This window comes from Sinohyriopsis cumingii, chromosome 17, assembly GCF_028554795.1.
Source record: "Sinohyriopsis cumingii isolate HCF-2022 chromosome 17, ASM2855479v2, whole genome shotgun sequence".
NCBI classification, from domain to species: Eukaryota; Metazoa; Mollusca; class Bivalvia; order Unionida; family Unionidae; genus Sinohyriopsis; species Sinohyriopsis cumingii.
In genome coordinates, this window is record NC_142977.1 from 2,610,427 (window position 1) to 2,637,777 (window position 27,351).

Here is a 27,351-nt window from a genome sequence, read left to right on the forward strand (position 1 = left end):
AAATACTACGAACAAGAAGGCATCACTTTAGACCACATCGAGAAAAACGAAGGCAGGCGATCGTTTGCCAAAGTGATGTTAAATTGCTTGTGGGGTAAAATGGCACAACGACCGTGTTTACCCAAGATGGAATATTTGACAGAACCTTCCCGCTACTTCCAGATGATTCACTACAAAACCAAATACATGAAACACGTGGACGTCGTTCGAGAGGATTTGATTTTGGTGAATTACGAAGAAGATCTGGACTTTGTACAAGACGACCCTTTTGGAAATGTCATCATTGCGGCTTACGTGACAGCCCATGCTCGCTTAAAATTGTACGAAGCTTTAGAACTGTTAGGAGAACGCGTCCGGTACTTTAACACGGACAGTTGCATTTACATCCATCACCCGAGTCAACAGCACCCTGACATCGAAGGAGATCGTTTAGGAGCCTGGACAGACGAGCATCCCGACGACAAGATTCTAAGTTTCGTCAGTGGCGGTCCCAAAAATTACGGCTACGAATACCGGGACAAACAAGGAGAAGTGCACACGACGTGCAAAGTGAAAGGACTGACTCTGAATTATCGTACCAGTCGTGTGGTAAATTTTAGGGTATTGAAAGAAGCCTTGTAATCGGGAGAGGATGGAAACTTTAAAGTGACCACCTATCAACCGAACAAGATTGTACGTTTACCCACTCATCACATCGTCAGTCGGCCCTTGGAAAAAGTCTATCAAATCGTGTACCAGAAGCGAGTGCGACTTCCCAATCATTTCACATTACCGTATGGACACGTCGGTATTGGTCTGTATATAAAAAGGAACCCTAGGCAAGATCGATAGTTCATTGTGACTACCAAGACCGAGCGAACAAGATGAATACTTTCAGAGAAACACAAAACAAGTTGTTTAGAAAGGCACAATTCAAGTGTGAGGCTTCTGAAGTGGAATGCGATTGTGAGCCTTGCGATGGGTACGATGCTGTACGTTGTGACCTTAGCGATGCCGTAAAGCATCATGGGAACTTTGTTCTTACGACCCCTATCATGGAAAGTGATGCTGTGCGTGTCAAACCTGAGGGATGCGAAAGCGATGCCGCTCGTCCTCTTGGACATTTTACTGGGTTTCGTTTTAAAGGGGAATGTTCACCTTCACGTCTACCCCTCTACGGATGTCATCCAGCCCTGAGCAAACTCCTGTTCTTGTCACCCAACCCTCATCGAAACGAACCTGTGTAAGACGAATATTCGTTCCCTGTGCGTTTGTCTGAATACTGCGACTTTGAAAATCGTCTTCAATCGTTCAAAGGAAAATGGCCTAAGTATCTGGGAGGACCGACCCCCGAAGAATTAGCCAGAGCCGGATTGTTCTACTTGGGCGAAGGAGATAAAGTCAAGTGCTTCAGTTGCGGTGTGTCACTTCACCACTGGGAACCGCAAGATTCGGCCTACGTAGAACATGCTCGATGGTCACCGAATTGTCATTACTTACCCTTAATGGGACTGAGACATTGAAGTAACTTACCATATTCTGTTCATGGATACTTTACAAGAGAACATTCGTGCTTTGCCTGTGGAGTTGAGAGAACGCATTTACCGAGAGCTGGTGAAAATACAAGTGAAACGTAAAGAACAATTGCATCCGTTACGTCAGCGGTGTTTGAACCACTGGTACCTGAATGCTATACAAGGACTGATTGAGTTGAAAGTGTTCCATTGGACAGACATTGATCAACGACCCCCTGGTTTTAAAAAGGAATGGTTTGGTATGGACGATTCTATCTACTACATTGTAAACGTACTGCATCGAATTCCAGAGGAAGAGTTAACGAATTACCAACATCTTGGACGCAATGTCAACTTGGTGAAAGAGGAAACTTCTGAACGAATTGTAACGTGTAAATTAGTGACTAAACGATTTAGATTCAACAATGAATTGAAACCATGTCTGTGCAAACAGTACATGTCTTGTGTCAGACCAAAGAGGATTTAGTATGACCTATTCATGGATACTTTACAAGAGAACATTCGTGCTTTGCCTGTGGAGTTGAGAGAACGCATTTACCGAGAACTGATCAAAATACAAGTGAAACGCAAACGCAAAGTTATTCAACCGTTTTTAAATTATGCTCTGTTCCAAAGTACAAGAAGACTGATTATGAGTGGATATTACATTAGGCACAAAGTTAAACGAGGCTATTAGACACCACCCAACGATTCCAAAAACAGTGTATATACTTATGGATACTTTACAAGAGAACATTTTGGGCTTGCCTGAGGAGTTGAGAGAAAGGATTTACCGAGAGCTGGTGAAAATACAAGTCAAACGTAAAGAACAATTGCATCCGTTACGTCACCAGATCTTTAACCACTGGTACCTGAATGGTATAAGAAAACTGATTCGTCAGAAATTGTTTCAGTGGTCAGACATTGCTCAAAACTTTGAGGTCGCCAATGATGTACATGTTCATAATTTTGGTTACTTCGACATTCACTTACTGCAACGTATTGAGGAAGACGAGTTAAAGGATTACCAACATTTGTTACGTGGAATCTGCTTAGCGGAAGACGAAACTTCTAAACGAACTCTGACGTTTCGGTTACAGTATGTAACATTTAAATTCCCTACTGGAGAACGAAGATCTCTGGCTAGAAAGTACGTGTATTGCATCCGAAAAAAAGAGAATATAAAAACAGGCTGCCACGCCACGACTTATGTCACATGTCATTGAACAGATTCCGTGGAAGGAACTCAATGACCATATTCAAACCGTGGATCATTACCATCGATTATTACAAGAACTGTATCCATTCAATTTGGGTCGACAAGTGGTGTGTGTCTTAGTGACTTGTTTTCTGGGATTTCGTTTACCAGCCGATTCTTTGTGGACTCTTTACGATCAGTACTTACCACCTCAATGGCCTTAAATGGTCACGAAAAACTCCTTTTGCTCAAAGCCTTGCGGTTTCATCTGGATACTTCTCGACCTCAACAGGAAAAAAGGTTTCGTCAACTTTTAGCTACCCAAGACGTGTATGACGATGTGTGTGTAGCTTGAGACTTACATCCCCATTGGACAGATGTTCGTGCCTGGAAAGAATGGGATTTTGAGGCCTGGACCCAAGAAGTGGCCCAGTATGCACGAGAGTTGTTCAAGGAAAAAAGTTACTTTTTAACCTGTGTTAGTGACGGTGCCAGAAGAACCCGACACCCAGGACGGGACTGTCGTGGACAAGCCTGAAAGACCCTTTCGGGAGGACACTTGTGTGACCTTACTACCCCCTACTACTATAGAACTGGTTAGAACATTACCCAAAACATGTTGTTGTACATACACTTGTGTTTATTTCACGTTAATGGTTATCATGTGCCTTTTATTCTTGTACTTAAGTCTTTGGCTTTTATGTATTTTTGTCTTTCGTATTCATGTTTGAAACAGTCAATAAACGTGTTCTGAAAAAAGTATATAAACTCTTGTCTTGTTTGTTTTCGTGTCACAAGTGACATTCCTCACACTATGGCTACCTCTGCTGTCTCTGCTCCCTCTTCCTCTACTGTCAAAGTCATCGACGAACACTTAGATCGTGCCAGTTGGGAGGCTTTGTATCTTCGCCATCCCTTTAACATGCTCATTGCTGGACCTAGCGGTTCAGGCAAAACCGAATTCGTCAAAAGTTTGATCGAACATAAACATCATTTGATCGATCGGTCACCTCAACGGATCGTGTGGTGTTACAAAGAGTGGCAATCGGCGTACGGCCTCTTGCGAGAAAGTCAAGGCGATTCCATCGTGTTTGTGGAAGGCATTCCTAAAGAAGACGACGGCATCGTCTCTGACTCCCGTCAAACCCATTTGGTCATTTTCGACGACATGTTAGGGGAAGACGAAGAAGAAATTAAACTGTGGTTCACGCGTAAAGGGCATCACCGTAATGCCAGTGTCGTTTACATCACCCAAAATTTGTTCCAACAAAGTAAAGCCCATCGCACCATCAGTCTCAATGCGCATTACGTGGTCTTGTTTAAAAGCCCTCGAGATAAATCGCAAGTGCAAGTCTTAGCCAAACAGTTAGGAACGCCTTGGCTGACTCAGGCGTACGACGATGCCACTCAAACGCCAAACGCCTATTTACTCGTCGATTTGAAACCTACCACCCCCGAGGATTTGCGATTTCATACCCACTTGTTTCACCACTGGTGCCAAGACGGAGGGCCTGTCCTGTACACGTCTCCGTCCTCGACTTAATTTCACTCCACATAAAAAAATCTACCAAAACCTCAGACCCTTTTTCATCTGTCTCTCTCACACACACACACACACACACACACACAGTGTAAACATGACGTCCCTTCAGTCGCATCTTCCCGTCAAATTGATTCGTGCCTTGTATGGCTTCAGTCGACAAAAAAATCCACAAATACGAGCTCGTGTCTTAGAAGTTAGTCTCAAAGAAGTCTTACGATGGTTCACGGTGACGGCACGTCAAATACTCCAAGGAATCATTCAGATTCCTCATCAAACCAAACGCTTTTTCGATCGAAACAAAGTCGCTTTGGTCCAACTGGCCGATCTCCGCATCGACACTCAAACCAAAAAACAAATCATTTTGAAACCTGGAGGGAGCGGTACTCTAGGAGGGGTCATCATTCGCTCTCTCTAAAGATGGGATCCTAATGCCCCCAAAGTTAACCCCAAGAAAAAAGTCCAACGAAGCCCCAAGAAGAAAAAGAAAAAGACCAGGTCCCCAAGAAGAAAAAGAAAAACTTCTCCAGTGGCGGGACCCTCCTCTGACCAGTCACCACCCCGGAAAAAGAAAAGAAGCCCCCAAAAAAAGAAAAGTCCACAGAAGAAAACTAGTCGCAAGAGAGGTACTTCTTCGGCCAGGACGCAACCTTACACTCGCAAACCACGACCTGCCACGGCAGTGACACGGTCACCGGCAGCCTCATGTTCATCCACTTCTCCGTTGATGACACCAAGAACTGAAGAGTACTTGGAGACGCTGATCACACCAAGAACTTCTCCGTTGATAACCCCAAAAAGAACTTCCCCAGTGGCAGGACCCTCCAATTTAGCGGCAGTGGCTGCTGCTCACAAAGTACCTTCTCCCAAAATCAAAGTCCATGAAAGATCGGGCATGTTACAAAGTTTACTGGATTTGTCCAAGCAAGAACTGGCTCGATTTAGTCCGTTACGTTCCCCTGCACGACGTGTCATGCCTGTCCTCAAACTGATACGAAGTAAAGACAATCAGTGGCGACGCGTTCCAGTATAAAAAAGGTGTGTGACCAAGTCGGGGGTATCAGTGTTTTTTGGTGCGCCTGAAGACTCAAAGATGTCACCCTCCAGAAAACCCCAAGGAAAGAAAAGGAAGGGACTACCACCACGTTTAGTCAAACATGGGGACATGTTATCTGTCCTGTCCAAAGCTTCTCCACCTCTACGAAAAAAACACATTCAATCAGCCTCCAAAGAGGTCATCGATACCGTGTGCGAATGTTGTTTGAACGTTTTGAAAGGCACGATCCCTTTGTCCAAACACCAGAAACAATGTTTAAGCAAACATCGTCACGTTCTTCGCCAAATGGTTCGAAAGAAAATTCCCATTCGTCAAAAAAAAGAAGATGTTAGTGCAACGTGGAGGCATTTTACCCCTCTTGTTAGGCCCTATACTGAAAGGAGTCTTGGGAACCATGTTGGGAGGACTGGTGGGAGTAAGATAAAAAGGCCCTCGGAAGTCCCAAGATCTCAGAATCGACCCCTGACAACCCCATGGAAGGACGAAAACTAGCTTTAGTACCTTACAAACGATGGATGGAATACCATCGGTGGCAAGAACAACGCATCCCGCATTTACCTCCCAATCCCAGTTTGAGCGAGATGTCCCAGTTACAACACGAATTGCAGTCCTTGATGGATCGCCAAGATTTGTCCGAAACAGAAAAATCGCAAAAGTACGGTCAACTTTTGCAACGACTGCAACTCTTTCACCAGAAAGCTTTAGACGAATCAGCTCTACCCACTTTGAAAGATTTTAAGACCTTGATGAAAAGTCCAGCACCATCACCAGTACCAGTACCAGTACCATCAGTACCAGTGACCAAGACAGAAAAAGGAAAAGAAGAAGAAGAAGGGTTTCAAACTCCACCAGAAAAAGTACGCAAGTTAACAACACCACCTACCTCCAGAATTGGATGGATTAAAAAGATGATGGCCACCCCTTCTTCATCACAAGAGAGAAAGAAAGTGAAGACAGAAGTGAAACAAGAACCGATATCCCCCGCTCAGACATCCTTCTCCTCTTCAACACCTATTGCCGGTCGCACACGCAAAGCATTGGAATCCAAAAAAAATACCCCAAGAGAAAAAGAGTAGCATCTTCCAAGAGTGGGTGCCTTATTAACACACCAACCAACACAAAAAAATAAAAAAAAATGGAAAAAGTCTTAGCCAGCATTTACTACGATCCCTCCCATCCTGCAGGTTACGCAGGAGTTCAAAAATTGTATCGTGCTGCCAAAAGTCGACTGAAAAGTCTCCGTTTACCTCAAGTGCAACGATGGTTACAAGAACATTCTACCTACACTTTACACAAACCAATTCGACGCAAGTTTGCCAGAAGTCGCACCCGAGTGGAAGGCATCGATCATCAATGGCAAGCCAATTTAGCCGATGTCTCTCATTTGGCCAGCTACAATCGTGGCTACAAATATTTGTTTTGTGTCATCGACGTCTTTTCCAAATTTGCCTGGGTCGTGCCCTTGACTTCCAAATCGAGCAGCGAGTTAGTGCGAGCCCTGCAACGGGTGTTGAAACAAAGCGGTCGTCACCCTCTTCGATGGCAAACGGACAAAGGCACCGAATTTCTGAACCAAGCTTTCCAAAAAGAATTAAAGAAACGTGACATTCGTTTTTTTTACCACCGAGAATCCCGAAACCAAAGCCAGCATCGTGGAACGTTTTCAACGCACTTTGAAAGAACGCATGTGGAAATATTTTACGCATCACCACACTCTGAAGTACATCGACATCTTACAGCACCTGGTGCAAGCGTACAACCAATCTTACCATCAAAGCATCGGACGTGCCCCGCAAGACGTGACTCCCGAGAACGAAGTGTTGGTGTTTGAGCGCCTGTTTGGTACGTCCCCGACGAGAGCTGTCCCCAAGAAAAGTGGAGACTTGTTCGTAGGAGATTGGGTGCGCATTGGCAAAACCAAACGCACTTTCGACAAAGGTTACTTACCTAACTGGACGACCGAATTGTTTCGCGTCACTGGACGAGTGCATGGCCGTCATCCTACCGTCTATAAATTGGAAGACATGAACGGAGAAGTGCTCAAAGGAACGTTTTATTTACCCGAGTTACAACGTGTCACCAAAAAAGAAGACGACGTGTACGACATCGAAAGCATTCTCGAACGCAGAACCCGTAAAGTGGGCAAACGACGTGTCAAAGAAGTCAAAGTACGTTGGAAAGGATATCCACCCAGTTTTGATTCTTGGATCGACGCTTCGCAAGTCATCGACTATAAAAAGAAGTGACCATCATGCCCTTTCACATAGACGCAGCTACGTCGACCACTCCTTCTTCATCTAGTTCTTCTGTGCAAGATTTACAAAAACAACCCTTGTGGGTGTGGTGTGGAGAACGGGTGCCTAAAACGCAAATCGTCTTTTTCTGCCAAATCTTCGTGGTGTATTGTGTCATCGGGGCAGCCATCGCCAATTTGAGTTTGCAACAAGGAGACAAACAGTTGTGGACCATTTTATTGAGCAGCTGCATCGGTTACCCGCTTCCCAATCCCTGCCTGAAATTCTCTTCCAACGGGAACCTTGTGTCCAGTGCCAGTGCCAGTCACCACTTCAACAACAACAACCAAAACCCCATTTTGGGCTGAGACACGCCTCTAACGTCCAGTAACCCCTCGGACAGCCACAGAACTTTTGAATTATGAGTCACCAAAACCAATTTTACTTAAACTTACCCAGTGACAGTTCCATGGAGGTGTTTCCCCACAACACGTTGTGCTGTTACACGGCCAAATTACCTCAGGCCATCCCCTTAGATCACGAAGCCCATTGGGAAGTGGCTTTAGTAGAAATGATTCACCCGACCCAAGTCCTCAATGTCCTTCCCAATCAAAATTTTTTTGATGTGGAAGTTCATGACGAGCAATTGCAACAGGAGTTGGATAAGAATGTCAAATATGACAAGAAAACTCGTATACAAAATTACACCACCTATCACTTGTTCATTCCCCCAGGCTATTATTTTAGTGGTCAACATTTGGTCAACACCATAGCCACCAGGTTTAATGGCGTGTTTCGGAAAGCTTTGGAGCATGTCAACAAAAGTGTCACCATGGAGTACCACAAAGCAGCTCGTCGCTTCTCGTTGAAATTTGAACGGAGTAAAATCATGTCCATTTTATTTTGTCCTGAATTGTTTGACATGTTGGGTGGAGACATGAACATGAGAATGGCCATGATGAAGAAAAACGAATTACCCATCGTTTACGACAACGAGTCTTTTAGCAAGTTATTTCGTACCCCAGTAGAACTGAATCAAGGACTGAATTTGATGTTCGTGTATTCCGATGTGGTGGAGTACAACGTGGTGGGACACACCTCCGTGCCGTTACTGCGTGTCACTCCTTTCAAAGTGGATTCTGCCACGAACGCTGACGAGGAAGGTGGAAACACTTACCATGTCCACCGCGAATTTGTCCATCCTCACTATTTTCCCGTCAGCAAGTCGTATTTGGACACGGTCAACATTACTATAAAAGGAGATTTGGGACAAAATATTTCATTCACCAAAGGAAAAGTCACGGTGAAACTCCATTTTCGAAAACGGTTTTCTCACGACTATTAAGTCATGTATCCAGTGTACCGAGGGGTTGCTCGACAGCGAGGACACGGTTTAGGAGATATGCTGAAATCGGCCTTTCGTTCGGTGGCTCCGGTGTTGAAACCGATGGTGACACGCGGATTGCACGCCTTGAAAGATGCGGCACTGACGCAAGGCAAAGAATTTCTCCAAAATGTCATCATCGACAAACAAAACCCTAAAGAAGACTTCATGAGGGCTGGCAAAACGGTATTGCTGCAAACGGGCAAAGACATTTTGGGCCGACGAGACACACCTATAAATGCCCTGCACGCTACCGAGTCAGGCATTCAGCAAGGACAAGGCAGAAAGAGACGACGAAGAAAACACCCTTTCACAGGACTTCAAGCTAGAAAGGCCAAGAAAAGAAGAACCGTTCGAGACTTAGACGTTTTCGATTATTGAGAAAGAGACAAAAAAATGATGCACCGAGAGTCTTGCGCTTGTTCCAAGACGGAACTGGATCTGTTTGCCATGCCCCCCACCATGATGACGATGCAAGAATCCCAGTGGGTGGAATTTCACCCTGTCTCCTCATTGACCGATTCCGCCCCCATCGAGTTTGAAATCAAAGGACAGCCCGAAGATTACATCGATCTGAATAGCAGTTACCTGTACTTGAAAGTCAAAGTGGTCAAAGCGGTGGACAACACTAATCCTGCAGACGTTGCTAGAGTAGCTCCTGTCAACAATTTCATGCATTCCTTGTTGAGCGAAGTGGACTTGTACTTGAATAACAAACTGGTCAGCAGCAGCATGGATACTTACCCTTATCGCGCCTACCTGGAAAATCTCTTGACGTATGGAAAAGAAGCCAAGAACAGTCATCTGGATGCTTGCGTAGTATGGAAACCTGACACGACAGGTATAGACAAGTTTAACGACCGAGCTATTGCACCAGAAGATGACAATCCTCACAATGCGGGATATATGGCTCGACGACAGAAAATTCTGCAAGGGCGAAGTTTAGAACTGATGGATCGTTTGCATTTTGACATGTGGTTACAAGAAAAGTATTTGCTCAACGGGGTGGATATCCGCCTGAGACTGAATCGTAGCAGTGTCGCTTTCCATTTGATGGCCCATGCCAATGAATACAAAACTATCATTCAAGAAGCCCGTTTTTACGTGCGTCGTGTGGAAGTGTTACCTAAAGTGGGAAACTACGTCAGTCAGACGTTAAGCAGAACGACCGCCAAGTATCCGATAAGACGTGTGGAAGTGAAAACGTTCACCATTCCCACTGGACAGCGATCTATGATCGAAGATCATCTGTTCCAAGGACAGTTACCCAAACGTTTGATTGTTAGTATCGTCAGGAATTCAGCCTTCAATGGAGTCCACGATCAAAATCCTTTTGAGTTTCAACATTACAATGTGTCCAAGATCGAAGTCAGTCGCGACGGCAAGACCTTGTGTACCCGACACTTTGAGCCTAACTTTGGTGCCGCAAAGAATTATTTGAGATCGTACTTGTCCCTGTACGAAGCCACCGGACAGTTAGGAACCAACACCAGTCACGGCATTACGTACGATGACTATGTAGGAGGCTATGCTTTGTGGGCTTTCGATTTCACTTCAGACCAAGGCAGCGACGAGGGACATTTCCACCCTATAAAATATGGCCAGATTCGTGCGGAAATTCAGTTTTCGAGTGCTCTACCAGAGACGGTGAACGTTCTGCTGTATGCAGAATTCGATAATACCATAGAAATCAACAGTTTGAGAGAAGTCATTCTAGACTATTAGAAGTCATGGAAGACTGTTATCCCTCTTTACCTAGTGGAGAAACTTTGGAGATGGAATGTGAGGAGACCGTGGAAAAAGAAGAAGTGATCATGATGAAGTCAAGATGGCCAGAACAAGAAGCCCATTTAGTCTCCTGTTTTGTCAAACACTTGGTAGAAAAAATGACGGAATTGATCAAGAAAAATTGCTATGGATGTCAAAACGATCATCCCAGTCAAATTCAACACGATAAATGCCTGATGTTGAGTCAAGAAAAAAAATTGGACGAGTATCTGGACGAAGCTTGGAGTCTCATCTCGGACAAAGACGTGTTGCACCAGTGGTATAAAGACTTGCGTGAACATTCTTGTCCACCATTAACCACTCAAGAGATCCATCGTATCGAAGCTCTCCTGAATCAAAGTGAGGAGACGAAACGAAGAAACGGTTATTTGTCAGACATTTTCAAGCAAAAAGTCAGGATCGAATTGACGACTTATTATTACCTGTGAAGAAGAAGAAAAAAAACACACAAATTAATGGATACCTGGGAACTTTATTACCTTTTGAACCACAGTTCGTATACGGCTTCTTGGAATCCTGTCGTCTGTGCTAAAGATGAACTCCCTCATCGCAAACCTCAAGACCATCTAGCTTACGTGATCAACACGGACGACAGTCATCTCCCAGGAACCCACTGGGTAGCCGTTTACTTTCCTCAAGAAGGATGTGTGGAATATTTCGATTCGTATGGATTGCCCCCTTTGGAAGACGATATCATTGACTTTATGAGAAGAAATGCTCAAACCACCCGATTCAATAATGTGAAATTACAAGGCACAGTTTCCTTGGTGTGTGGACAGTACTGTGTGTATTTTCTGCATCATCGCAGCCTGGGCTATTCCTTAGAACATTTAGTGACTCATTTTGATCCTCGTTCTTCTTCAAGAAACGATGTGAAAGTAGATCGATGGTTTTGTGACCATTATGCTTATCTTTTGTCTCAAGCTAGGAAACGTAGTGTCCATCAATGGCCTAATGATTTCCAACAGTGGAAATCACAATTTCATTCACAACGTTGTCAGCCCTGTTCAAAGTAGACTGTCAATTGAGAAAAAAATGTTTGTCAATTTGAGAAAATGTTTGATGTTATGATTTGGATTATTGTTAAAAAATGTTAGAGTTGTTGTTTAGTGTTAAGTGATTTTTGAATAAAAAATGTTGTGTTTTGAAAAATGCCTTTGTCTTTTGTTTAGCTATAAGAATGTTTGATTAATGCTCTTTGACTTTTCTCTATCCCTCTCATGACACTCATTGAACGTTGCGGCTCGAAAACCGTGGGGGCTGTTTTCCTTCACGTCCGCGCTTTGACTTTAAGAACCGGGGTTGTTTCCAGTCTAACCATCCATTGTCGACTGATCCTCCTACGAAGATGTGCTCCAAACTAGCTAAGCTAAACGAAGCCTACGTGAATTTGCATAGGGTCAGACACAGTCTGATACCGAAGCCAGAAGAAATAGAGAATGTGAGAATGTTAAAAGTCACTGAAGACCTGATAGAAGAGCTCTTCAGAGAAGAAGTGAACAGGGAGAAAGAAGAATGGACAGAGAAGTACAGACTTCAGAGACAGCAACAACAGCAGCAACAGCAGCAACAACAACAACAGCAGCAGCAGGAACCTGAACCTAACAGAGGCTTCGTCGATTGCCGTATCGACACCAAAGAGTTCTTCTTCTCTTTCCGAGGAAGCAGACCTATCGCCAGAAAGTCTATCCTCAGAGGACATCGCATTCTTAGAAACTAAAAAAGATTGCCATAGCAAAAAAAAAAAACAACAAAAAACAGCCCTTTTCAGGGCTACCCCAATACTCTAGAAAAGAAATAACTATCGATTTGCCAATGTGTAGGTAGAGTAGTGTGAATATAAACACTAACTCTTTTTTTAAAAAATGTGAATGTATGTGTTTGTGTGTTTGTGTGTTTGTGCTTGTAAGTGCTCACGTACGTTGGTATGGATAGTAGATTAAAATGATGTCTTTTCTTTTTTGGTGTTTGAGGTGTATATTTGGGGTTAGATTGGATTGCTTTGCGTATGTGGATAGTCTATTGAAGTGATTTATAAAAATTTTAAAATAGTGATGGGTAGCATTAAAAAGTGAGTGAGTGTTTCTTTTAGGTCCGCGCATTGTTTTTTTGGTCATGATCTAGGTAAGATCAATTTTATGTTTTTATGGGGGATGTTTTCCTTCACGTCCGCGCTTTCACTATAAATTGAAACTCGTTCGGCTGTCTAACTACCTTGTTGATTGATCAACACCAAAAATGAACACGAGATTGGCGAAACTGTTGGAACTTCATGTGCATCTGGAATATGCCAGGCGCCTGTTGAACGAACTGGCCGCGGAGGCCATTGTGAAAGAAGGAAGGATAAGAGAGGAGGAGGAAAGAAGAAACAAAGAAGAGGAGGAGAGAAGATATAAAGAAGAGGAGGAGAGAAGATATAAAGAAGACGAGGAGAAAAAGGAGAGAAGAAGAAATTTCAGAATCCCAGAAACAGAAAATTGGGATTCTGAAGCCACATATCCTGCCTCTGCTCTCTCCCCCAAAAAAGTAAAAAGTAACTGGGGAACAAGATGTGTATGTGGCGCCAGGCCTGGAAGGTGCCACCATTAACCAGGTGTCCATGAAGTTCCAAAAAAACAGCCCTTTTCAGGGCTACACAATACTCAAGAAAAGAAATAACTATCTATTTGCCAATGTGTGTAGGTAGAGTAGTGTGAATATAAACACTAACTCTTTTTTTAATAGTGTGAGGGTATGTGTTTGTGTGTTTGTGTTTGTGTTTGTAACTGATCATGCAAATTGGTGTGAATAGTAGATTATGGGTTTCTTTAATGTTTATTAGCGTATGTGGAGAGTATAGTTCGGGTTTTATTATATGAAATGAGAAAAGTAGGGATGTTTTCCTTCACGTCCGCGCGTTGTTTGGTCATGATCTAGGTAAGATCAATTTTATGTTTCTAGTGGATGTTTTCCATCACGTCCGCGCTTTCAGTATAAAACTAACAGTGTTGGCCATTGGAGCCCATTCTACGGAATAAGCAAACAAGAAGATGCCAGCAGCTTCAGCTTTATACAACGATCTTATGGGAAGTTGGTATTGGATGGTGGATGGATTGAGTATAGCAGAAAGGGTTGAACAGGAATGGAGGTATGCAGTGACAAAAGACTTCGTCTCAAGACAAGTAACCAGTCTCCACTTATCCGTAAATATTGTAAAAGAAATGATAGAGGATGAGGAGAAGAGAATCAGAGGTTTAATTAACCCACCGTATGTGAAAGTGGGTAAGTTAAAAGAAGCGATAGTTCATGTGACGAGTGCAAGGTGCTTTCTAGAAGACATTGTAGAATGGACAGATTGGTCTTTCGCGAAGTGGGGGTTAGACAAACTTAAGAAAGCGGAAGAAGTAATGAGGAATGTGCTGACCGAAGAGGTCAAGAAGATCAAAGAAAAGTGGTCAAAGGAAAGAAAAGAAGAAGAAAATAAAAAAAAGGAAGAACTAGAAAAACTAAACGCAAACTGGATGAAAATCCAAGAGAAGTTCCGGTCCATGGGTCACCCGGACTGGATGCCGGAAACAGAAAAGAAGAAGAAGAAAGGAATGATGGACAAAATAAGAGGATGGTGGAAGAAGTTAAGAAGTTAGAAGAAGAAGAAAAACCCAAGGACCCTTTTCAGGGCCATGCGTATTTCTCGAAAAGAGAATGACTTTTCAATTGCCTACCCCTTTTTTAAAATTTTTTTAAAAAAAAAAATCCCAAAAGCCCAAACTCTATTCCCCATGTTAATTTCCCTTGTCGCTAGACAGACCCACACTATAGTTCCATGTTAAATTCCCCTTGTCGCTAGAGTGACCCACGATTTATTCCCATGTTAATTTCCCTTGTCGTTAATCTGACCCACGATTTTTCGCCATGTTAAATTTCCATTGTCGCTAATCTGACCCGGGGGGGGGGGGGCGGTCTGTAATGCTAATTCCCATTGTCGCTAATGTGCCCCTATTCACTACTCACGTATTTACTGTCTGTAATAATGAAGCTTCTGAATTTTTTGTACAGTTTTGACTTTGTTCGGTAGTTTGTGCCACCAATTCCGTCTTTAAAATTTGAAATGTGAATGTGACTGTCAACGAGTCGGTATTCACCAGTCCATATTAACAGACGTCTCAAGCCTTTGAAATGTTGGTCCACCAAGTCGTTTAAATAAAATACATCTTCTGCTCGTTGCATTTATGTGTCTACTAACTTAAGCTTGTTTGGACCAACAGTGGAAAGAAGCTCGATTGCTTTCATGTAATTTTCTTACAGATGTTCAGTTGCACCAAACATTAATGTAACAGTTGTCGATACAATATAAATATATATTCAACTGAAATCACAAAATTTGGCCCTATATGTAGTATTAAATCAAAATGTTTGAACTTTGCGTTACACGTACAGTTCTATAATTGGACTTGTCTTAAAGCATGTATTTTCGATTTCTATGTGACTATTTTTTTGACTTGAATGTCCAATAAAATCGCCTGTTCTTATGAGGATTGGTGACTGCCACATGTTTAATAAGGAGCTGTAACATTGCGTTTCAACATTCCTTTCTATCCAGCCTTTTGTTGTCTTGTGATCTACACTAGGAAAACAAAGGCATGGAAATTATGAATAAATGTGTGCTGCTATTCTAGGAATGCATCCTAAATTCTACTGATAACTTTTACAGCTTATGTATGCAGTTTTGTTGTTTCATAAGGTTTCTTGTTGAAAAGTGAATATTTATATATACATGTTCTTATAGCATGCACGTTTTTAAAGTTCGGTGTTTATGTGCTGCTGCTATTCTAGGACTGCATCCTATATATGGTACTATTAGGACAGACTTTTTGAGTAAAAGTATTAAGATTGAAATTTTCTCTAAATTGTATTAAAAATAATTTTTCATTAAATTATATTGAAAGTAATTTTCCACTAAAATTTATTGAGATTAATTTTATATGTTTGTGCTATTTAATAAAGATCGCGCTTGAAGAGTAGGTGCATAAATCCATAAAATACATTTCTCTTGTATCTAAAGGTCAGCAATTTAGATTTGGTGGGAAGCTGCTGAACAGGCAAATTATTAAATCAATAATGGACTAGTTAAGCGAGATGATTCACACGGTTTCCGTGTGAAAGGTCGAGAGCCTTGTTCTGATCCAAAATGTAAGTAAAACAAAAACTGCGTATAAATAGAGAGCAGACTTACGCAGAATTAGTTCGTTCCTCGAATCAGAACAGCTATGTCTTTTCCTTACAGTAAGAATCGTCTGTGTTCGCAAACTTCTTTAAAGAATGGGCACTTTTTAATATTTGAGATTTCAACGGTAAAGTTCATATTTTTCCAATATTTTGTTAGTTCGTTATATTTTATATTATTATATAATGGAATGTTTGATTGTATTTGTGGTATGTATTATTGGAAAGATGAATTTGCTACCAACTTCATATTTAGATTTAATTTGGAAATAAAAGATTCTTTAAGTAATAATTAATAATGTTTAGTAAGCTATTCCAAATTAGTATTCTATTTTAAATTTAGTAAAATACATTTCTTAAAATGATTGTTGCATTGATCGCAACTATTGAATTTTATACTCATTGGCTATCATTAAGTTAATCGAGATTTAACTATCTGTATTACATTCTAAAGGGCAGAAATTATACAAATGTATGAAGGTGGTAAGCTCGAAGGAAAGTGTAATCTTATAGGTATTTCGTGTACAGTGGATTCCTGTTAATTGGGACACATCGGGACTAGAACACTTTGGCCCAATTAAGCGGATGCCCCAATACTACGAAGGAGTTCAAAAGGTATACATCTACTTTGTCCTTTATAGATGTATCTCTAGAATGTAGTATTTTATATATCAATTATTTAAATAAAAAGTTCGTTCCTCGAGTCAGAACAGCTGTCGTTTCCTTACAGCGATTCCGTACGCCATTCCCCAAGATGTAGCTGTATCTATACCGTTATGGGTGACACCCTTGTTAAGAGAGCCTTAACTCCTTCTCCCCACCCTCTCTCTCTCTCGTTCTCTCTCTCTCTTTCTCTCTCTCTCTCTCTCTCTCACCATGTGCAAAGACATTTTTTAACTTATGAGTAATACCTTTTCATAACAAGAAATGAGAAGAAGGTTATGATACAAATCATATAATAACAGTACTATCAACTTTGGTAGTGATTGTGTGCACTTGTGTTGTGATGTAAGGTTTCTTGCTGAAAAGTGAATATTTATGTATACATATTCTTATAGTATGTATGTTTTTAAAGTTTGGTTTTTATCTTTTGCTGCTATCCTAGGATTGCATCCTATATGGTACTATTAACTTTGAAAGCCATTGTGAACAATTGTGTTGTGTTGTAAGGTTTCTTGTTGAAAAGTGAATATCTATTTATACATACTTGTATAGTTCGGTGTTTTTTTGCGGTTATTATTCTAGAATTGCATACTACATTATACTGTTAACTATATTTGACAGCCATGATGTGACATATTGTTGTAGTGTAAGTTATTTGTGTAGAATTTGATATTAGAATGTAATATTCCTGTATTATCGATAATTGTTGATATTATTAATAGATTTATAAATTATTATACAAATTAGACATATGTATGTATGCACGGACGTACGTACGTATGTATGTATGTATGTATGTATATATGTATGTATGTATCGTTCATTACAATATACCAAGTAATTAACATGTTGCCATACTATATATACCAAAGGACAATTTACTAGTTTATACCTTTTATATCCAAAGTGTCATATAACCTATCAAACAATTATGATATAAGTCCTATTAATATGAAATTTAAAACTGATAAAAATATGAACGAGAAATGCGGGCATGTAAGGATACTACTTTCACAGCAATCAAACATTGGATTTGCAGGGTATGTGGTTATGAAAGTGAGTTTAAAACTATCGTATGATGCCATTGACAAAGAAGGGAATACATATGGGTATTGAAGAAAAGCTGTCATAAAAGGAAACCTGCGTGTACTTTCTTTTCTTCTTCTTCTTATTATTATTATTGAACAATCGATATGGAATATATGACTACTTTGAATCACGGGCCAACATTTTTTTTTGCTGTGATGTAAATTCAAAAATAAATACGGAAATTATTTGACATGCCATTTTCCATGTATCTTTGTATTTTTATCATTAAACTAATTGTCAGCGCATAATTCTTGATAGTTACACTTACACTGTATGGCAAATGAAATTGCTGATTTTCACAAAGTTCATACATCCCGTCATTATTAATAAATCATTGCTAATACGCATTTATTAGTAATAGTTTGAGCATTAAATTTACGTAAAAAATGTATTAGACACTATAAATAGTATAAAAATATTCTTTAAAAAATGTCGCAAATGTCACAATTTCCAGCTATGGTATATACAATATTGCGTATCGGTGCTTTCAATGCGTTATGGCGTTTCGGTGCGTTTCGGTGTTTCTATGCACCGGGTTATATCCTTTGGGTCTTTCTTGATTTCGGTAGCGCTCTATAGTTTCGGATTTTGCATAGGCGGTTATATTATGAAAGAGAGGATTTCCCCGGCTTTCCTCTCTGGTTCTAATGGCTATTTAAAAATGAACTTAGTTTAAAATATCTCAGGTATTGCGAAATAGCTTTTGGTACCCATTAATTTGGTATATGATTGATGGGTATACTATGGGTTGTAGAGTATACACATTGGCCTTACTTCAGATCTGAATGTATAAAATACTACTACCTCCGCATGGTCATTTTCAAAGGTCACTTTTAAAAAAAGGAAATAAAAAGAGTCGATAGCCTTTTTACTTTTGATACATTTGGTATTTCATTCATCCCTCTTTTTGAAGCTGGAGTAGTCTTATATAAGGGATGTTCTGGCCCCAACCCCTATTTTGTATTAGGACGAAAAGCATGATTACCCCGTCCATGGCCCCCTCAAGTTAGTCTAAACAACTACGAAAACAATTTTGTTGAGGCAACAACGTCTATTTCGTAACCGTTTACTCGTCGGGGACATGCCATTAAATCATCGCCTTCGTCAAACAAAAATATGGTTTGATCCAGAAACACCCCTTATATAAGACTACTCATATATTTCAGACAAAATTGCTAGAGAATAGTATATATTTTACACAAAATTGCTAGAGATTTATCGATACATTTTTAACGTTTTAGCTTTTTCAACTCTCGTCATCATGACATGAACAAGTACATATTTATTTTATCGCTGATAAGAGAACCTAGTTCTAACCTTTAGATAAAGTTTCCATGAGAAACTATTGTTTTATTAACGTATCATTTTATTTAACTAATCATCAACTGAAAACTGTGTGTATTTTTGCGATATTGTATTATAAAGATTATCAACAGTTTTAACAAGCCCTTTTTTTATCAAAGCAAGTTTATCAAAATATTCCGAATAACCATTACAAAGAAGATACAACTTTATCTTGTTTCTATTTGTTAAGTACGTGCTATACTTTTCCTTGTTAAGCACAATTGGCATATCCTTACCCTGGAAGAGAATTATCTTCATCTTTAGCGTGGTATCCTCTACCTTAATATCTTCCATTATGTTTCATATTTCTCACACAATTTAACGAATACCGTTTTTCATATTTTACAGCTCTCTGTGGTATCATATCAACAATTAAATCGTCTTTGACTCGTAGCTCTTGTATCAGATCTAACATAACTAACCTTTTCACGTCTGAGATAAGCTCGAAGTTTATTCAGTATTTATTATAAGTCGCTGTTGCTGTACAATACGCGTTCTTGCTCTCATACTTTGGCTGTATTTTTTGTTGATCGCTGATAACACAATACCTGCTTCTGGCACTATCAGCAATAATGGATTTGCTGTTCCTCCTGCTGATAATATTCCTGCGGTTGTTGACACAATCTGGATGTCGTTTAACACGCTTATAATTATGCTGTAATATTTTCTGGCACATCGGATACAATAAAGTATTTTACGATAGTACCTGAAGTATTTGACCAGATCGTCTTGGAAGCCAGATGAAATTTGATTGAAGTCTATTATTTATTTTTTCTTAATTATGAAGCAGTTTCTGTAATTATTTCAATCGCTGTATTAAAAATATTTGTCAGCTGAAATATTATCGATCAGAGCAGTAACTTTTTTATTGGCAGGATCGGCAAGAAACTCTTTATTTATTATACACTTTAGATGAGATATCATTATGTCTGATATCTGTTACAACTGAAGTTGAAAATGGAGGTCGCTTCAGTAATATCATTGACTCTATCACGATAAATATTTTCTATTTCGTCGATATAACTAACTAGATAAGTGCCCCAGTTTAAAATGTTTAAGTACTAGACGCTGCCTGAGAATTGCACAAACTATTGCAAAACTCAACGGACCGAGAATATCAGACTCCCCTTTATCTATGGCGGGTAGATTTAGTTGTCCAGCAATCTAGCTCTTTGATATTTTTGTATTTTGATTCTGTCAGAAACCTTACGACTTCTTTTGTATAGTTTTTCAACGCAATATGTTTAGAACTATTATTTATTTCATGATCTTCGTCAATAACAGATTTCACAGTTAAGCTCTTGATAAAATAGAACTCGTTCGACATCATCATATAACTCAGTCCTATGCTCATTTTCTGATACTGTGTTTAGTGCAGCATTATCGCCAGTTAGAGAGTCCGTCAAAACTAGATATGTTGTTGTCAGCAGGTTAGATGTGGAATGTGACTGACACATTTTGTTGCACATTTGTTTCTACCACCAATAACTTGAGACCGGGTAACACTATCCACACACTGTTTATTGGTAAGATAGGATATAGAAACGGGTACATACTTGGACGTTATCTTATTATCGACCATATCACCTATAACTGTAACTGTACCGCTGGATTTTTTTTTTTAGATAATTGGCATGTATAGAAGTAACTGCACTCGCTGATGATGAGCTTATTTCAGTGTCCGAGTACAGTTTACGTGTAACATCAAAATGGGGCGACTTGAAGTCATTGCGATTTGATTCGAGCCTATGTTCAACATACCTGTCATGTCATCACCTGATTTTGTTACTCGTTACCATGTTATCTTTGACGTAGTTTTTATTTGTTAGATCTGATATCACTGATGGAATTGCTGTAATTGTGCAAAACTTACTGCTTGTGTGTTATTTACGTTGACAGGAGGATATGTTGTTTCTAGATATAACGCTCGTTGTCCTAACATGATAAGGTTGCTGGTCATTATTCCACTGGATGTCTTAAGATAGTTTGTTCGATCAACATCTGTTGTTGTTGCAGTTGTTTCAGCAGATGAACAACTTACTAACGTACCAAATGTTACGTAGTAGCTCATGTTATTATAATTGCTGCTGACAACATTTTATGGAAATGTTATTTGATGAGCATAAAATACTTTGATACCGATCGAATAATAAAAAAATAAACACAACTACTAGCTACCGTATTGTCATTACCTGATAGTTGGTCGTACTGGATCTGGTAACATTAACTTGGTCACGAACTTGTTGCCCAACTATACGATCCGTCATCAGCAGGACAAATATGAGTTACTGAACGAGTACAATGAAAAATAAAAAATATAAACTTGGTCCTGGCGAAGATTATTTATCAGGATACTTCAAGATCGTGTTTCTGTTGAAAAGCTAGACTCGGACGAAAATAAGATTGTCGTTTCTGATGATATCCCGTTGAGCAATGCTGAAATGGATAAGATCAAGTCTTATTTTTCATTCTCGTCGAAGATGTGACGCAATTTATCTTGCCCAGGGTTTTTGTAACGTCGATCGTTTTATCAGAAGAGAGACGAGCTGTTTTATATTGTTTAACGGAATTGACAATATTGAATTGCAGAATATATCACGAAAATAATACGGCAAAATGTTTCCAGAGACAAATTGTTTGAGCTGTATCACGAGGCAGCTCATGAAATCCCAGTTTTGTATATTTGATAAACTAAGCAGAGATACCAATAATATGTTTCGACGTTTAAATGACACGGTCTTTACTTGTAAAGAAGCCTAAAATTAATGTGTTGTTCACAATAATGAACAAGGCTTGGATAAGTCTTCTAAAGAAATACGTGGCTACAAGAGCTGCGTTTAAGAAAAACGTTGAGCAAGAACGTGCTGTACAACAACAAATCACAGAAGGAACCTCAAGACTATTTAGGCCTATCACAGAGTCTGTACTTGGCAAACAATCGACATCTTATCACTGGAAGATCTAGAAAAACTAAATGAAAAAGACCTAGCAAACAGTTGCCGAGACATATATTTCTGTTTTTTGTTAGCGCTGACGTAAGGCGAATATTCTTCAGAATAAACTCTAAGCAATATCCTGAACGAGCGATAGAATGTAACTTTACAAATGACAATACCATAAACTTGTCTCGTTTGTCTATGTACCTGATGGAGGCGATGTAAGAGTACCAGGACGCTGATACTAGATCTCAGATACCTGTCGAAGAGCATCGATCTCTTAACTCAATATTTCATGTCTAAACACAGCGAACTAGATATTTGATGCTGATATTGAGGTAACGTGGATATTAGGAGCTGTTTCAGGAGTTACTAGACTTCCAGTTGTTCCACAATATTACGCTTATGCACTTGTAACATATATAGATACATTACACATGACTCTCTACGAGGCAGGATGACTGTACTTGCTTTGTGATATCAAATATTTTATTTGATAAAATTAATAATGAAATATATATTGATTTGTGACAAGGACAAATACAAACACTAGCATTAGCTATAGCCACAAGAAAAGCTGTTTCTTTAAAAATCTATTTGAAAATGCAGAATGAGAATACATGTACTTCTGACGCAGCGACAAATAAACAAAATAGTGAAAGGTAAACCTTTTATACTTGATTTGTCAGTGTCACAAATAACAGCATTTGTCAGATCGAAAGCGATACTCGGTGGATCAATATGAACATAGATAGCTACTTTAGTGCGAACATTATTGCCTGTGTTATCAACGTTAGGCTTAGCTGTAGCTTCAGGTGCAAAATCACGAGCGACAAAAAAAAAGATCTGTATCTGTAGACGGTATAAAACAATTACTATAAATGAATTGCAGTGGAGTGCAAATCACCATAATTTTATCGGATTAATGATACTAAACAATGTCGACAACACGAGCACGAAAAAATCCTATGACAAAATAATAACGAACCGCAACAAGGTCAAGGGTGGGTTTGTAGGCCCGCATCTAGCAGGAATAGCGGAAAGTTTAGTTTATTACCAAATATGTGAGGGATAGGGCACGGAATGCATATATACCCAATGCAAAGAAAGCCTCGTGGAATTCGTTGCCCAGGACTGATGCTACCAGAAACAAGAAGATGAAGTCGTCCGCGTTAAATAATTTTGAAATTGCTGATAAACTTAAAGATTTAAGTGGATTTATCAGAGTATTTTCAAAAGATGAGTTAGCAAATAGATCAACAGAAACTAATCAAAGCTGTGCTATCAATATACAAGATTTCCATGACGGATCTGGGACGCAGTGGGTATCGCTTTGCAAGAACAACAACTACTTTGACTTGTTTGGTCTTCCTCCAAGTGATGTTATCAAACAGTGCATCTTTAAAAAATGTATAATAATAAACTATAACTCAAATTAGCTTCAGCCAGTCGAAACTTCAACTTGTGGTCATCATTGCGTTATGTTTATGATGTTGCAGATGTCAGGGACCCAAGCGTCAAGGTCTGATGGCGAACCATTTAACATTTTAAAGTTTATTCTGCTATTTTACCCGTTTCAAAGTGTTAGCAATGATCGTAAAGCGTACTTGGATAGTAAACGATCTAGCCGTAAATTTGTCTGACATCATGTACAAATGACAACATACTGTCTCAAATGCAGAACCAAAACCAATAATGTCAATGAAACAACAGAAACACCCTCTGCAAACAGAAAAATGCTGAAAAGTATATGTGATGGCTGCGATAAGAGAAAGAGTTGTTTCTTAAGTTAAATCTGGTGATACAATCACTGGTGTTTGTGCGATGCAAACCCAGAATACTATCATTCCGACAATAGCATCCGATGATAAAGTTATTTTTGTCAGCGACTAATAAAGAAAGAAATGTAATTGAGAAGATGTGAACAAAGATCTGTGCCTTGAGCAAATTAAAACAATTACCTATTGCCAGCGTTGCGATCACAGAGCTGTCATCGGATCGGGATTGGATATACATAAAGTTATTGGCAAATTACAAAAAACCAAAAGGAGGTTGGACAGGACACAAATATAGTAGACCATGGAATCTACTTGATCAGCAACGCGAAGAAACTGTCAATCCATTAGCGAGACAAGAACCATCCAATGTAGTTGATGCAATTGCGTGCGTCATGATATTTGTTATTTTGACGAACTGCAAGATACGATCCTAGCCGAATACGAGAACGAGCTGATTGAAAACTTGTTCAAGGTATCATTGGAGTAAAATATAAACTCGGCATTGGGATGTCTGGCAAGTTCGCGTCAGTTATCAGTGGAACGCAGAGCATTCTGGCTCATGAGCTTCACAAACCTAAACAAAGTTTCTTCTACGAAAGGTCATTGCGAACGCAGTCGATATCTGGGCGATATATTGCGCAGTTATGCAGAACATTGCACAGTTCAACGATAACAAAAGATACTTTTTGAACATTATTTAGGTTTTTGTATATACGCGTGTAGCGTTACTGTTGCTAATAAAACTTTATCGACGATAACAAATGCGTTAGAAGATATTATTGTCAAGATGGAGCGAAAAACAAAAAATAATCTGGACCGACCATGGGTCAGAGTTTTTTAATAAGCGGTTCGAGCAGTTCCTAAGACAAAAGAGCATATAAAAATATGTTACAGGTAACGAAGGAAAGAGTGTTATTGTCGGACGAGTTAACTGTACACAAAATAAAAGATCTAGAAGCTGCGATAGTTTTAACAATGGGATTCTAACTAGTGAAATCAAAGATATTTGAATAGATCGTTGTAAATTTTCTCGTATTTTAGAAGAACAAACCTACATTTGATAAGTCTGCACAACGATATCAGATACTGTCTTCCATCTGCTGCTAAATCTGTCATAACGTTCAAAATCTTTAAAAAATATAAAACCAAATTTGTTTTTGACGACCATGATAAAACGGATCTAAAGCAAGTAAATCTTATCGTAGGATATGATCCTTACTCGGCTTTTGAGGAACGGTGAACACATTTCAAAGTATTGGAACTTGAAAAAGGTTTTAACAAATATTTGTCAGATATGACAGGGAAAGTCTGAGGAAATGGACTCACTGTTGCTTGAACCGAGACAATGTTACGGATATTCCAAAGACTGATCTGTGATCAGCAATTTTATGTTAAATAATTGAATAACTTGGAACGGTTTGTTACTCGAGCTAATGTTGTGAACACATATTAACAAGCAAAGCCTATAAGAAACATGTTTCACGGTGATGTTAACGCGATGGCTCATTTCGATGTATTACCAACACGACCAAGAACTTTTTTTCTAATTTTTTTTCCTAATGTTCCTGACAAAATCCCCTCTGTTAACCTCATGCAAATATTATATAGGATGTGGTTGAAACTCCTCTCTCAAAGACAAATTTACAATGTTATTGACATGATACAGCTGGAATGTCATCATTGAACAATGTCCAGATAAATTCATGTAAAACATGTCAGGGTACTTTTTATCATCCCTGGACTTTACTTTTATATTATATCCAGCTGGTGTTTTAATTGATAAACGTTTATCAAAACTTGTTAAGCTTTAACCTGGAGAAAATCCTGCTCTGTGGTTGTTGAAAAATCTCATTAGCGAGGTTGATGTCATCGACAGGATAACGAAAATGGAACCGCATAGAATAAAACAAGAAACAGAATTAGCTTCAGCGAAAATATTTCATATTTGCGAGCAGGCGTTTACGAATCAAGATTGACTAAAAGATCACTGTCATATTACAGGTAAATATAGCGTTTCATCAAATGACAAATGCAATCTTAAATATACCGCACTAGATTTCGTTCCTGTTGTCCCTCATAAATTCCGTGGTCATGATTCTCGTATTTTCGTTAAATCATTCGGCAACAAATAAATAATTAACCGACTAAAAATCAATAACAGCGATAAAATGAAATGCATTCCAAACAATACTAAAAATTATGTGACTTTCACACCCGGCACGTTGAAATTTATTTATAGTCTCCAGTTTACAAAATCGTGAAAGGATGTGGAAAGTTTGATAATTTGACTGATCATTTCGGTGAGAAAGCAAATTTACTACCAAGAAAAGGTATCTTTGTTTATGAATGTCTTGACGACTGGGATAGATTTAATGAAACAAGTTTACCTGACCGGGAAATTTTTTATTCTCGCTTAATTCTTAAAAATGTCAGTGATGACGACTATGCTTACCCTCAGCAACTGTGGAATGATTTCGACTGTAAAGAAATTTAAGCTTATCATGACCTGTATCTAATCAGGAGGAATAGGCGTCATAATAACACAATACGTGAGCGCCAAAAACAAATAAATGAGCAACAATGATAAGACATTGCCGTCGTTCTGTAGTTTTTATTCCCACTCCAATAACCTCTATTGTTATACAATGTCTGCGCTGATTATTTATGGCGGATTTCATTGGATAAGTCTAAAGCAGTTTTTCAAAGAAACGGATAGAACAGAACCTGATAAAATTGGTTATTTTGTTGAAGTTGATGTCGACCATCCTGTGAAACTACATGACGCACATAACGATTATCAACTTTGTCCTGAGTCAATTTCGATCGCTTACAGTTTGTTATCAGTGCAACAACGTAATTACTTATCTAGTTCTAGTACTAGTGGTAAATCAATTGTTGAAAAATTAGCACCAAATCTTCTTGGCAAACGGATATATTTTTTGCACTAACAAAATCTGAAACAGGCAGGTAATCATGGTCTAGTACTAAGCAGCAGGGAAGTTCTACAGACCAGACGTTCCAGACCAAATAAGGCCTCCTACGAGAACTTTCTCCGTAGAAGCCTCAGATTTCAAAAATAAGGCTTCCTACGAAAAACAATTTGCGTAAATTCGACCCAGAGTGCATTTTTTGTGTGCAAAATCGATGATTCTGGACAAGTAAAAAACACTACTTTTCGGGGGGTGGGGGGGTGGGTGGGAAATTTATTCTGGTGTCGATGAAATTTGCGAAGATGGGCTGCAGATCCTAATTTTACGTCGCATTAAAACAATATAGTTGAAAATAATATGAGTCCGAAAACTGGTAGAGTTGGAGAACCTCATTCTGCTAGATTAGCGCGAGAAGAATTAGCTGCAGTAAGGAAACTTATCCCGACAAAACGATTATTTAAGAAAAAAGTTCGTGAGTACGATGATTCTCAATATCATATTGGTGAGATATCGTCAAAGTTGTTGAGTCCAGTCACCGGAGTAATCGAACAAGTCGCATATGGCAATAAAAAGAAAGATAAGGAACTTAGAGATCTCGGGCTTATTCCTATGACGAGAGACATCGAGCAACACACTCGAGTGGTTCCGGGTCAACTTGAGCAAATTCGTCAAGAACAAGAACAAACACAAGCGCTTCAAGAACAATTGCAGAAAA